Source organism: Talpa occidentalis, unplaced genomic scaffold, assembly GCF_014898055.3.
Source record: "Talpa occidentalis isolate TD23 unplaced genomic scaffold, MPIMG_talOcc4v2.1 talOcc4.16, whole genome shotgun sequence".
Lineage (NCBI taxonomy): Eukaryota > Metazoa > Chordata > Mammalia > Eulipotyphla > Talpidae > Talpa > Talpa occidentalis.
The window spans coordinates 77,625,511-77,639,045 of NW_023601653.1; the positions used below are offsets into that span (position 1 = coordinate 77,625,511).

Genomic DNA, 13,535 nt, shown 5'->3' on the forward strand with positions numbered 1-13,535 from the left:
GTACATGCTCCACTCTTGCCTTCTACATCCTGAATTCTCACCTACAGAAACCGACAATGTTAACTAAATTCTTATTATATATCAAACACCGTATTTAACCTCTCCCAAACTTGAATTAAGCCTCACTAATTTTGAGAGAGGAACTTTTACCATCTCCATTTTGCAACTTAGGAACCTGAGTTCTAGGTTAAGTAATTTGCCTAGGAATACACAGCTCATTCGTGGCAGAGTCAACCATGCAACAATCTGTTAGACCAAGGAATCAGCACTCAACTGCCATATCAGACCACCTCCATCTTGGACAGATCATCCTCAACTTATGATGGGATTCAGTCCCATTAAAACCATTTTAAGTTGAAAATACTGTAAGTAAAAAGTGTATTTAATATACCTAACCTACCTTAAAGGTCACCAGAACACAACATTAACCTGTTCTAGAGAGAAGTGGTAGAGGTCTGGGACTTCAAGAAAAGAAGGAAGAAATTTTACAGAAAGGCAAGAAAAGCATTTGAGAAAAGAACTAACTCACTCCCCCTAGTCTTTCACTTTTAGGTTTTCACTTTTTTAACTGTGGTGACACCTTTTTTCCTTGAATATACTCTATCTAAATTATTTTAAGCAATTAAGACAGAGGTAAAGAAAAGTCTTCCTGAATCTGCTGGGTCCTAATTTCCTTCAGCTCATAACAACCCACAAATCAAAGTGACAAATTTTAGGAGCAGACTGTTTTGCTCCCTGACAGAACCTAATGTTTCTCTCCCTTACAGGGTTATTGATTTTTTGCCTCCTTCTTTTGCTAAATTTAGAGGTCCTCAAAAGGGGACATTTTGATGCTAGCACATATATAGGTATTCCATAAATGTCTTATCCCTTTTAAAATAAGTTTTGGGGGCCTCCCGGTGGCGCAGCGGTTGAGCGCTGGGTTGCGAAGCTGCCCGCAGCCTCTGCAGCGCCGGTTTGAACCCCTGGCTGCTCCCCGGCCACCGGAGGAGGGTCCCACATGGTGCGCAGACCTCTCCTGCTGCCTGCTGCTCCCCTCGGCAGTGTACTTTGGTCCTTCTGCCTGCTCTGCTCCCCGCTCTGGCTCTGGTGAATTCTCTCACCCTCCCGCGAATCTGACTGTACCCAGTGCTTGCATAAATAAATAAATCTTTAAAAAATAATAAAAAAATAAAATAAGTTTTGGCTGTCAAGCAATGAACAATAATAATGAGAACATGTCTGTTTATGTATCTATTTCCAAAGTCAAGTTTTATCCTAAAAATATTCCTCCCTGATTCTGCCAGAATGAAGAACTATTCCTGTGGTAAGGGCACAGGCAGAAAGTGAATAAATGACCCCAGCTTCTTGGAATGGCATTGTCATTGGCCCTCAGTTGTCATGCTTTGCCCCTTTCTCAGCAGCCCATATTCAATAACTCTCACCCTAGTGGGATGCACTGAAGGTTGGCTGAGCCTTTATCCTGCATCACAGCTTGACTTCTGTGCAGAGCTGCTCCCTTCCCTAGTGTTGATCCTAAGATCACTTCCTCATAAATCTACTGCCTCTGTCTGAGGGAGACTTCCCTTTTGATTTCTTCCTGTGACCTCAAGCTTTTTGCAAAAGTGATCTGCACTTACTCTAGTTCTTTAAAACTGATTTATTTTTCCACCTTTTGTGATCCATACTGGAAATTACTTTCTTGTGGCTATATGTCATCGTCATTGGCCATCTACAGTCAGAGCTCACTACCTCTAACATTTTCCATGTTTGGATATGTTATACCACTCCGTTCACAACTCTTCCACCACACTGTGCTATCTGGGTACTTCTATTGGGATATCTCTCTCTCTCTCTGTCTCTCGCTCTCTCTCATTTTCTACTTTTCTTCCACCTAGTCTTTAACTGTAAGCATTCCTTGGGTTCAATCCTCAATTCTTCCAATTCCATACAATCTCTCCGCAATGTCAAAGTAATAATACTAGGGAGACTCATTCAGCATCAGCATATTCACAGAACAGATTGCAATAATGAAAAGAACAACCTCTTAAGGGTAAAATGGACCTGTATTCCAGGCCTAGCCAGTTGGGAAACTGAAGGTAAATCATTAAATATTTGTGTTTTCCTCCACAACGTTGGCTTCAAGTATGTCTTTGGGGACTTGGCTCCAAAGGCAAGGAAAATAAAAGGAAAAATAAACTAATGACACTACGCCAAACTAAAAAGCTTCTGTAGTGTGAAAAATACAGTCAATAAAACAAAAGAATCCCTACTGAATGGGAGAAAACACTTGCACATCAGACATCTGACAAGGGGCTAATATGAAAGATCTACAAAGAACTCCAACAACTCAGGACAAAGAGAAGAAAGGACCAGATCAACAAATGGGCAGAGGAGCTAGGCACTGGAGCTAGGCACTAGGAGCTAGGCACTGGAGAAGTGAAGACATACAGATGACCTATAGGCACGTGGAAAAAATGTTCATCACCATTTATCATCAGGAAATGCAAATCAAAACCACAATAAAATAACACCTGTAGTAAGAATGACCCATATTAAACAAAGCAAAACAAAAAATAACAAATGTAGGCGAGGGTGTGGAGAAAAACGAACCTTGACACACTGTTGATGGGAGCGCAGACTGGCCCATCCTACGGAAAATAGTATGGAGGTTTCTCAAAATATTAAAAACCGACCTACCATTTGATGCAGTAATTCCACTCCCTGGGGTTTATTCAAAGACTGCAAAAATACCAATTTGAAGGCATATATGAATTCCTATGTTCATTTGCAGAACTATTTACAGCAGCCAAGTTATGGCAACAACCTAATTGCCCAACAACAGATGACTGGATTAAGATGACATGATTAATTTACACAATGGAATACTATTCAACTATTTAGAAAAAATGAATTCCTGCCATTTGTTACAACATGGATGAGACTGGGAATTATGATAAGTGAAATAAGCCACAGAGAGAGAAAGACAAATATGGGATGATTCTACTCATATATAGAATACAGAAAAACAAAAGTGTAGAAATGTTTGCAGAATTAAGACCTGGGGTGGAGGTAGAGGGGGGAACGTGGGGAGAATTCCTTTTGGTGTTTGTATTCTCCTCCCCAAGATCCAGGACTTTGTCCCATTCACTGCTGGCCCTCAGGGAGGACTTCAGGACTGGCAGCCTCCCTCCATGGCACCATCTCACCTTCTTCATGATGATTCCCAAGGTCACTCTCTATAGCCTCTTCCCCAGAGCTACAGCTGCCTCTTGGACCTTCTCCTTCAATGCCAAGCTAGAAATTCAACACTGATATTTCCTAAACTATCCTCCTCTCTACTCAAACCAACTTCTTCCTACATGTCCTGTGTTCTAGTTTCTGGGAATTAAAAACTGAAAGCAATTGTGAATATCTTATCCCTCTTTATATCAAATAATGCCAATTACTAGCGTCTACCTGCTCAAGGTCAGTTGTCCTTTCCATTCCAACCACTACTTTGGTGCTCAAGCCCCCACTCCTCTGACCTCAACAAGCTCAATGTCCCCCTGATCAATCTGCTCATTTCTCTCCCCCTCTTGAAAACTTCCAATGGTTCCCGACTGCCTGCAGAGTAAAGGAAAGAAGGGAAGGGAGTTCTCATTAACTGCGTGCCGACCTCATGCCAAAGTGGAGGATGTTTTATACACATTATCACATTTAAACACAGAACAGACTTTTCATCTGATGTTCAAGGTTCTCCACACCATGGTTCCAACCTTCTTTCCATTCATCTACCATCTCTCCACCATGTAAACCCTTCTTTCCAGTTGAATTTCATATTCTCTTTTTTGAAAACACACTAGCCTTGCCTGACCCCGTGTCTTGGCACTTGCTATTACCTCTAGTCACACCTCTTTTTTTTTTTTTTAAAGATTTATTTATTTATTATTATTATTGTTTTTTTTATACAAGCACTGGGTACAGTCAGAAGCACAGGAGGGTGAGAGAATCCACCAGAGCCAGAGCGGGCAGCAGAGCAGGCAGAAGGACCGAAGTACACTGCTGAGGGGAGCAGTGGGCGGCAGGAGAGGTCTGCGCGCCATGTGGGACCCTCCTCCGGTGGCCGGGAGCAGCCGGGGATCGAACCGGCACCACAGAGGCCGCGGGCAGCTTCGCAACCCAGCGCTCAACCGCTGCGCCATCGGGGAGGCCCTAGCCGCACCTCTTAATATTGATATCCCTTCCATTTTTCAAGACCTAACTCAAGCAGCACTTGCTCCTTAAGACTGTTCCATTTCTCAATAACCTTATCTGTTCTTGAATTTTTTTTAACCACTATGGCTCATATTTTTCATTTTATTAGTTACTTGAATTTATTTGATTTCTGCCATAGCCTGTGAGCTTCATAAAGATCGCTGAACATGGGCCTCCTGGTGGCACAGGGGTTAACATCTCAGTGTTATCAAGATATTGCCAGCCACTGCAGCATGAGTTTGATCCCTGCCAGGGAGATAACCCCACATGGCACAGCAGACCTCTCCTGCCTCACCCGCTGCTCCCCTCAGCAGTGTATTTCAGTTGATCCACCTGTTCTGCCCACACTCTGTCTCTGGTGAATACCCTCACTCCCCTGCACCAGTTCTTGTATGCATAAATAAAAAAATTATTAAAAAAGATAGCTGAACATTATTATGTCATTCACTGTGCTTAGCATTATATATAGCATATCATTAATTCTCAAACATTAGTGATACTGAACTTTATCTTGATTTTATTTTACAGATATGTGACCTACAAGAGTACTATAAAACTGGGTCTCAACCCATAAGGACTAGGAGATTGATTTTGTGGATCACAGTGAGAATTCTATTTATTTATTTATTTATCTATCTACTTATTTTTAAATATATGCATACGAGAGCTGGGGTGTAGGCCAGAGGAGTGGGAGGTGAGAGGATTCACCAGAGACAGAGTGGGAAGAACAGGTGGATCTAATAAAATACACTGTTGAGGGGAGCAGGAGGCAAGACAGGAGAGGTCTGCTGTGCCATGTGGGTTAGCTTCCTGGCCGGGGATTGAGCTTAAGCTGCAGTGGCTGCCGATAGCTTGATAGTGCTGAGACGAGGCCCACAGTCAGAATTTTAAAAAATGAAGTAAGAAATATCAGAAATGTGACAAACACTAAGATTTCTTTCATAAAAACTTTCTTTAATAGTGTGTGTACTAGGTTGATGTAAAATATAATTCTTATCGTAGTATTGGAAAAAGTAGAAAACTACCACAGTAATATGTATTATTTCAACTATCTGATTACAAATCCTTGATGAAAGAAATCAAATCTGGCAAATCTAACCTTACAATCAATGAGAACCAATCCCTAATTAGAACCCATTCATTGCAGGAAGCTGCTCCAGTAACTACAAGAGAGAGTCAAGTCAAACAACAAGGTCCTGTCTTTAAGTATGCTTCTCTTGAGAGAGACAAAAATTAAATTCATGCAGAAACTCTCCAAATACTTAGAAATGCCAGAGACTAGGCCTTGGATTTAGAGCCAGAATATGTACACTAGAGCCCTCACTCTGTTGTTGATTAGCTAGATAATGTTGGATGAATTGCTTGGTTTCTCTAAATTTCAATTTAATTAAGTAAAAAAAAAATCACATATACTCAGCTTCATGATTGTGTGAAAACCAACCAAGCCTTTCCTGGTGGCACAAAGGGTTAAGACGCAGCACTATGAAGCTATCCACAGCCACTGCAGCATGAGTTTGATCCCCGGCCAGGCATTTGACCCACATGGTGCAGACCTCTCCTGTCTTGCCCACTGTTCCCCTCAGCATCTGCCTGTTCTGCTCCCCACTCTGCCTTAATGAAACCTCTCACCCCCTGCATCTCTGGCCTGCACTCCAGCTCTTGAATGCATAAATAAATAAATCTTAAAAAAAAAAAAGAAAACAAGTGATAACATATCTGCAAGATTATTTTGTAAACTATAAAATGTTCCAGTTTAGGTAAAAACAGGCATGTGTGTGTTGTTCAGTAAACAAGTGAAAATTTTCAGTACAGATTATACAGCTAAGTGTTCATTAAGCATGATTTTTATTTTACAGATTTTGGTTGGCAGTAATAGAAACCCAATTCAACTGGTTGTGCTCAAAGGAAAGTTAATCACTCACATAACTAGGGAACCCACTAGTATTGTTAGCTTTGGATCTGTGCCAACCCATGGGCCGCCTGTCTCTTTTTTTCTAACTGTCTCTCACTCTGAGATCTGCCTCAGTCCCAGCATAGCTTTATTCTAAGGCAGGTTCTCCCAGCATATGGAGTGATGATCCCCAGAATTGTCATCTGATGTTCAAGGTTCTCCACACCATGGTTCCAACCTTCTTTCCACTCATCTACCATCTCTCCACCATGTAAACCGTTCTTCCCAGTTGAATTTCATATTCTCTCTTTCTTGAAAACACCCTAGCCTTGCCTGACCCTGTGTCTTGGCGCTTGCTATTACCTCTAGCCACACCTCTTAATATTGAAATCCCTTCCATTTCTGGGGATCATCATGACATAATCCTACATGATGACACTCCAGGTAGATAAAGTAATCTTTCCCTATCATTCCAGCAAAGTCTCAGGGCAGGCTCTGCCTGATGCCCAGCTTGAGCCGTTAATCAAGTCCCAAACTGAAAACAGTGGAAGTCAAACTTACCCTTGGAGTTAAGGGTTTCCCTTAGGCCTCTTTGAGTTACCTAGACTGAAAAAGAGGTTGGAGAGACGTCTTCTTAAGTGGTGAGGGTCAGAGATTCAGAATGGCTAAAGTCCTAAAGTTTAATAGAATTTCTTAGAAAGATTTCTTGGTTTCATGTGTTTAACTTCATCATATATTAGAGCAAGGACACCCAAACACATGTGTTTTGTTCCATTATTTCATTCAGTGAATAAATACATCATTGGGGACCTACTGTGTTCCAGGCTCTGTTCTGGGCACTAGGATGTAGCACTGATCAAGAACTCCTGCTTTCTAAGAACTTACATTCTGTGGGGGAGACAAATAATGAACAAACAAGTCAATAAATATGTCAGAAAGTGATAAATTCTATTTCTAAAAATAAATTTAAAATGCAAGGTAAAGAGAAACAAGCACTTGAGATGGGAAATAAGGACTAGTTCAGAAGGGATAGCTTTGGGAAGACCTTGCTTGGTGACACTGAGGCGTAAATCTGACCAAAGTAAGACAGCAAGTCAGGTGAACAGCTCTTCCACTCAGAAGGAACAGCAAGTACAAAGAGCTAAGACAAGGACAACAGCTCCCCCCAGGAGCAGTAAGTGTACACTTATTAACATACATATTTCTGTGTGTGTGCACACATTAATCCTTTATTTCTGTACATTAAAGCAGTGACATTACTATGCAAAGCCCTTGAAGTCTTTCCAGTAGGGATTCACTTAGGCACAACAATTATGACTCTTGCTGATTGTGCAAGTGTGCCTAGCCTGAGACTACCTTGAAGCGGGGGCTTCCCTTTTCCCATAAAAACTGAATCCAGGGGAGAGTCAGTAAATGGTGCATGTGGACTAGTGAGCAATGCACCACAGTGAGTATCAAGACTGATGGGTGATCCTGCCAGATTCAGGTGGGGAGAACTTCCCTCTAGGAGTTCCCTTACCTCTGTCCTATTGCTCTAATTGCTGTGGACGTGCCTGGCAGCACAAAGTGGCTCCTTAGGGTGGTTCCTGCTGATCCTGGGTAAAGGTCCCCTAATTTACAGCCAAGGACTAACAAAGTAAAAATTCCTCTGATCTCAAGCTTTAGAAAGGGTTGTGTTGCCTGAAAGGGGAAAAGCTTGGGGTGGAGCATGCATGTGGAGGGTGGAAGGGAGTGGGAGAAGTTGGAAGACAAGAGTCCCACCCTCTCTAATTAATAGGTGACAGTTTCTCTGAACTTGGAACCCCTATAGCCAATCACTACTGGCACTGCTCCTTGCCCAGCAATGCCCTTATTCTAAAACTCCACTGATTTCTGGCATGTTTGATGTTCATTCTTCACTGTCCACAGTCACCAGATTGGTCTACCTGTTTTCTATTGTCGTGGAATGTCCTTTGCTTATTCTTTTCTTAGCCCATGTCTATGAACAGTACATCCTAAATTCCGTTCAGTGTCTCCTTCCTTTGTGGGAAGGCACTAAGACAGGCTTTTAGATGATGAGACAGGCTTTTAGATGCTTACATGTAGAAACCAAGGCTATTTCTTGTCATGTTAGAATACTACCCCTCTGGAAGGGCTAACCTCCTTTCTTACAGTTCTCTCACTAACTGGTTTTAGTTGGACTTACCTGAAACCTTTCAGATAGATGGCCAGGAGACCTGGGTTCTATTTAAAAAAAAAAAAAAATTATTTATTTATGCATACAAGAACTGGGGTACAGGCCAGAGGTGCGGGGGGTGAGAGGATTCACCAGAAATAAAGTGAGGAACAGAACAGGCAGATCTACTGAAATCCACTGCTGAGGGGAGCAGTGGGTGAGACAGGAGAGGTCTGCTGCACCATGTGGGTTGCTCCCTGGCCTGTAGGGGATCGAACTCGTGGTGCAGCAGCTGCTAATAGCTTGATAGTGTTGTCTTTAACCTCTGCGCCACCAGGGAGGCCCCGAGACCTGGGTACTAATCTTAGATTCACCAACAACTCCTCTGTGACATACATGCCACATCTCACAATCTTCGAATGGAAGACAGAATAAGCTTACAGGACTCAAGGGAAGGAAGGAGAGCTAGGTAAAGCAAGAAAGTGGGGATGGGAGGGCTTTAAAAATAGGACATAAGGAGCCTGTCGAGATCTGCATCTCCTTTTTTTCAGGGCCAGGCCTCCGAGACACTTTTTTTCCTCCCATGAGCATAATTCTGCTGCCAGGATCCTCAGGTTCTTGGTGTGGAAGATGAAGAACCATCCTGCAAAACATCTTTTACACAGAGTCTTCCCAATGGCTCCCTTTTCCTCATCTTTGCCACTCGCTTCTTTGCAGCCTTCAAAGAGCTCCTTTCCTAGGCTTGGGGTCTCATCTGTATTCCCCTTCTGTTAGTTCCAAGAGAAAGACTCAGAGGGAGGAGGTGGTCAGATGGGTGGCGTGCCAGAGATAAATACAAGGCTGAGAAATGTGGTGAAGAGTCAAAGGGGGAGCCCCGCAGGCTTGAGAACAGAAAAGGAACAGGCAAATATAAACTCTAAGTGAGTAAAAGCTCTAAGCTGTAACACAAAAGAAGACCTGCAGAAAAATCTGAAAAAATATAGAGTATCTTTGTGACCTTAGAATTCCCTAAATCTTTATGAAAGAGTCATAATGGACAATTTTGAGAAATTGTCTATAACAAGCATTAAAAACTCCTACATAAAGACACCTCGTTCAAGCTTAAAATACGACGGACAAATGGGGAGTCAGAGAGGCCAGATCTACATCATACATGTGTATCAGAAAAAAGATGGGTAATGAGTATCTGTAATGGACTTGTACAACCCATAATGACAATAAAAGAGATAACACAACCCGTCAGAAAAATGGACAAAACACACAAATAGACAATTTTCAGAAGAAATCCAAAAAATCAATAAATGATTTAAAAATCTATTCCAGGCCTCCCTGGTGACTCAAGGGGTTAAGTCTCAGCACTGTGAAGCAATCTGCAGCCACTGCAGCATGAGTTCCATCCCCGGCCAGGGAGGTGACCCACAGCCCTCTGCTGTGTCCTGTCTCTCCCGCTGCTCCCCTCAGCAGTGTATCTCAGTCAATCAGCCTGTTCTGCTCCTCACTCTGTCTCTCGTCCCCCTCACCTCTGGCTTACACCCCTGCTCTTGTATGCATAAATAAATCAATCTTTAAAAAAATCTACTCCATGACTATAGTCATCAGGAAAGTGCAATGTAAACTGAGATTACTTTCCCATCATAATCTGAAAGCGTGAACACCTTAAATGATGGTGAAGGAGAAATTAAAACTCTCAAATCTTGTGAAATTGATACAGCCACTTGACAACATTTTTTCAAGTGAAAAATATAGAAATCCTTTAATCCACCAAGGTTGCTGCCTTAAAGCAGTGTTTTTTTCAATCTATTGGTAGGTCATGACCAGCATTGTGCAAAAATGACACAGAATGGGGTAGTGTGCTTATGTATAAAGTAGGTTTCATTTCATATATGAACTGGGTTGTTAATTTTTTTTCATTCAGATCTGTTTTTTTTTTAAGATTTTATTTATTCATGCATACAAGAACTAGGATACAGGCCAGAGGTGTAGGGGTGAGAGGATTCACCAGAGACAGAGTGGGGAGCAGAACAGGCAGACTGACTGAAATACACTGCTGAGGGGAGCAGCGGGTGAGTCAGAAGAGGTCTGCTGCGCCATGTGGGTAGCTCCCTGGCCAGGGATGGAACTCGTGCTGCAGTGGCTGCGGATAGCTTCATAGGTTGTGTCTTAACCCCTTGTGCCACCAGGGAGGCCCCCAGATCTGTTTTTCGAAGAGCTCCTGCAGCGAGGCGTGCAGTGAGTGAGCAACCTCAGCTGCAGCTCCTTTGAGATCTGTCAAAGTAAGGACATACTCTCTTAACTCTCGACTAACTCTCCTAACTCTGGCCAGTGACTGAGCATGGTGAGGGTTCAGTGATGCCCAACATAAGACTCACGCAAAGGCAATTTTTGCTTTGCAGAATAGCTCTCTGTTGGAATGGCAGTAAGATGTTCACAGTGGAGGGATAGTCTGGGCTCTTCCTAGCAAAGCCTCCTCCTCACTTCCTTTCCTTTTATAGGTCAGATTGCATTTAGCATTGAAAACATACCCTGCCACTCCTGCTCCCGCTTCCCTATCCTTCACAGTTATCTCCACACAATACTTCTCTTCCACTTCTAACTCTGCTTTGACCACTGCTTCCTGGACACTCATGCATGTTATACACTGGAGGGTCCAGCAATCCATCAGTATCACATTTACTTTGTCTATGGGATACAAGTTACCAGCCCTTGGAAAATGTTACTTGTGTCAAGTTCAAACAGATTCTCCTGTTTACATTTAATCTCATGCCTATGTTTATCTTCAAGTTTCCCCAAACTGGCAATTATGTTGTCTATTTATTCTCATCTTTTCTCTGAGTGTGTTTTCTTACTCCAGTCTTTACTGGGGTTCTCTAAGACAGATGTGCGGCTGTCACCCTGGAATTTCTCTTCACAGCTCTTGAGGCAGAAATTACCACTTATTCAGGCCCTGGATCTTCAATTTCCTTTACTCCAATAGTGGGTTTGCTGGGTTATCCAGTATTTCTATTTTTTTTTTAAGATTTATTTATTTATTTATACAAGCACTGGGAACAGTCAGAAGCGCAGGAGGGTGAGGGGATTCACCAGAGCCAGAGTGGGGAACAGAACACACAGAGGACGAAGTACACCGCTGAGGGGAGCAGCGGGTGCGGCAAGAGAGGTCTGCACACCATGTGGGACCCTCACCCGGTGGCCGGGGATCAAATGGGAGCTGCAGAGGCTGCAGGCAGCTTCGAAACCCAGCGCTCAACCGCTGCACCACCGGGGAGACCCCATTTTTTGTTTTTTAATGTATTTGCTGATCCATGGGCATTTAGGTTGGTTGCATGAATGGGCTACATTAAATAGTGTTGCTATGAACTTAGTGGTTCATAAACCTTTTGCATTTGTTTTCATATTCATTGGGTAAATACCTAGAAGTGTTATTGTCAGATCGTAGGATATTTCCTTTTTTCTTTTCTTTTTTTTTTTGAGAAATCTCCATGCCATTTTCCATAGCAGCTCCACCAAATTCCCTTCCTCAACCAGTGGTTGATTGTTTCTTTTTCTCAACATCCTCATCATTAATTTGCTGTTTCCAATATTTTTTATATAGGCTATTCTCAAATGGGTAAGGTGATATCTCATTGTGGTTTTGATTTGCATTTCCTTTCTAAGTGATGTTGAGCAATTTTTCATAACCCTATATCTGTATGTTTTCTTTGAAGAACTATCTATTTTGGCTTTGTGTCCATTTTTGACTTCTCTTTTGTTATTGAATTGAGTTCTTCATGTATTTTGGAAGTTAACCCCTTGTTGGATGCATGATGTGCAAATATCTTTTTCTAGTCTGTAGATTGATTTTTGTGACAGTTTATTTCCCAGTATAAAAGCTTTTCAGTTTGGCATAGCCCATTTTGTTTATTTTTGCTTTTGTTTCTCTTGTCACTGGAGCTACATCACCAAATACATCTCTATGGCTGATGTCCAGAAGTGCATCTCCTGTACTTTCTTGGATGTATTTTATGGTTTTAGACTTTATATCCAACTTTTTGAATTAATTTTTGTATATTAAGTTAGTGCCATTTGCTAAAGGTTCTTTCCTTTATCCATTGTATGGTCATAACTCCTTTGTCAGATTAACTCTCCCTATTTCTGGGCTCTCTATTGTATTCCTCTGCTTCTGTTTTTCTTCCAATGCCATACTGTTTTGATCACTATTACTATTACCATGTAGTATGTTTTGAAAGCAGGGAGTATGATATCACCATTGTTCTTTTTTTCCTCTCAGGACTGCTTTGTCTATTCAGGTTTTTTTCTGTTTCCACACAAGTTTTGTAATTGCTTGTTCCATTTCCTTGAAGAATGTTATTGGGGTTTTGAGAGCTATTGCATTGAATCAGTACGTTCTTTTAGGTAATATAGCTAATTTAACATGAATATTCTTCCAGTCCACGAACACAAGGTATCTTTCCTTTTCTTTTGTGTTTTATTTCCATTGGCAGTGCCTTACAGTTTTCAGTGTTTAGATTCCTCATCTCCTTTGTTAAGTTTACTCCCAGTTATTTCATCCTCTGTGGTACAATTAGAATTGGAGCTGTTTCCTTAATTTCTTTTTCTTCTTTGTTCACATTTTGAAATGCAACCAATTTTTGTAAATTGATTTTTTTTTTATAGAGGCATGTTTTATTTATTTATTTATTTTATTTGTTTGTTTGTTTTTTGTTTATACAAGCACTGGGTACAGTCAGAAGCGCGGGAGGGTGAGAGAATTCACCAGAGCCAGAGCGGGGAGCAGAGCAGGCAGAAGGACCCAAGTACACTGCTGAGGGGAGCAGCGGGCGGCAGGAGAGGTCTGCGCGCCATCTGGGACCCTCCTCCAGTGGCCGGGGAGCAGCTGGGGATCGAACCAACACTGCAGAGACTGCGGGCAGCTTCGCAACCCAGCGCTCAACCTATGCACCACCGGGGAGGCCCTAAAGCTGTCTGTTTTATCCTGGTTCATTCATGGAAGTTTGTATGATTCTATAAATTTGTTTGCTTCTTTTAGGTTTTACAGTTTGTTTGTATAAAGATGTTCATAGTTGTCTTTTATGATCCTTTTGTGTTTATTGTAGTATCTGTTGTAGTTTTGCCTCTTTCATTTCTGATTCCTTTTATACGGATTTTCTCTTAGTGAGCCTAGCCTAGAGGTTTATCAATATTGTATCTTTTAAGGAGTAAGATATTGGTTTTATCTTTTGTATCAGTTTTTTGTTTCTATTTTTAAATTTCTATTCTAATTTTTATTTCCTTCCT

At 41.8% G+C, this 13,535-nt stretch overlaps 1 protein-coding gene across 3 annotated transcripts in view; it reads right to left on the bottom strand.

Moving 5' to 3' along the window:
- The window catches only part of SLC11A2 (solute carrier family 11 member 2), a 65,968-nt gene that overhangs the window by 45,181 nt on the left and 7,252 nt on the right, over nucleotides 1–13,535 (bottom strand). Inside the window, exon 1 of one of the 3 annotated variants that reach the window (XM_037514740.2) lies at nucleotides 6,921–6,943. The exons of 1 other annotated variant lie outside the window; for it this stretch is intronic. The gene's annotated coding sequence lies outside the window, so the exon portion shown is untranslated. Of the gene's footprint in view, nucleotides 1–6,667; nucleotides 6,691–6,920; nucleotides 6,944–13,535 lie in introns of those variants that run through there. One more of the 3 variants, XM_037514741.2, reaches the window with a different exon arrangement.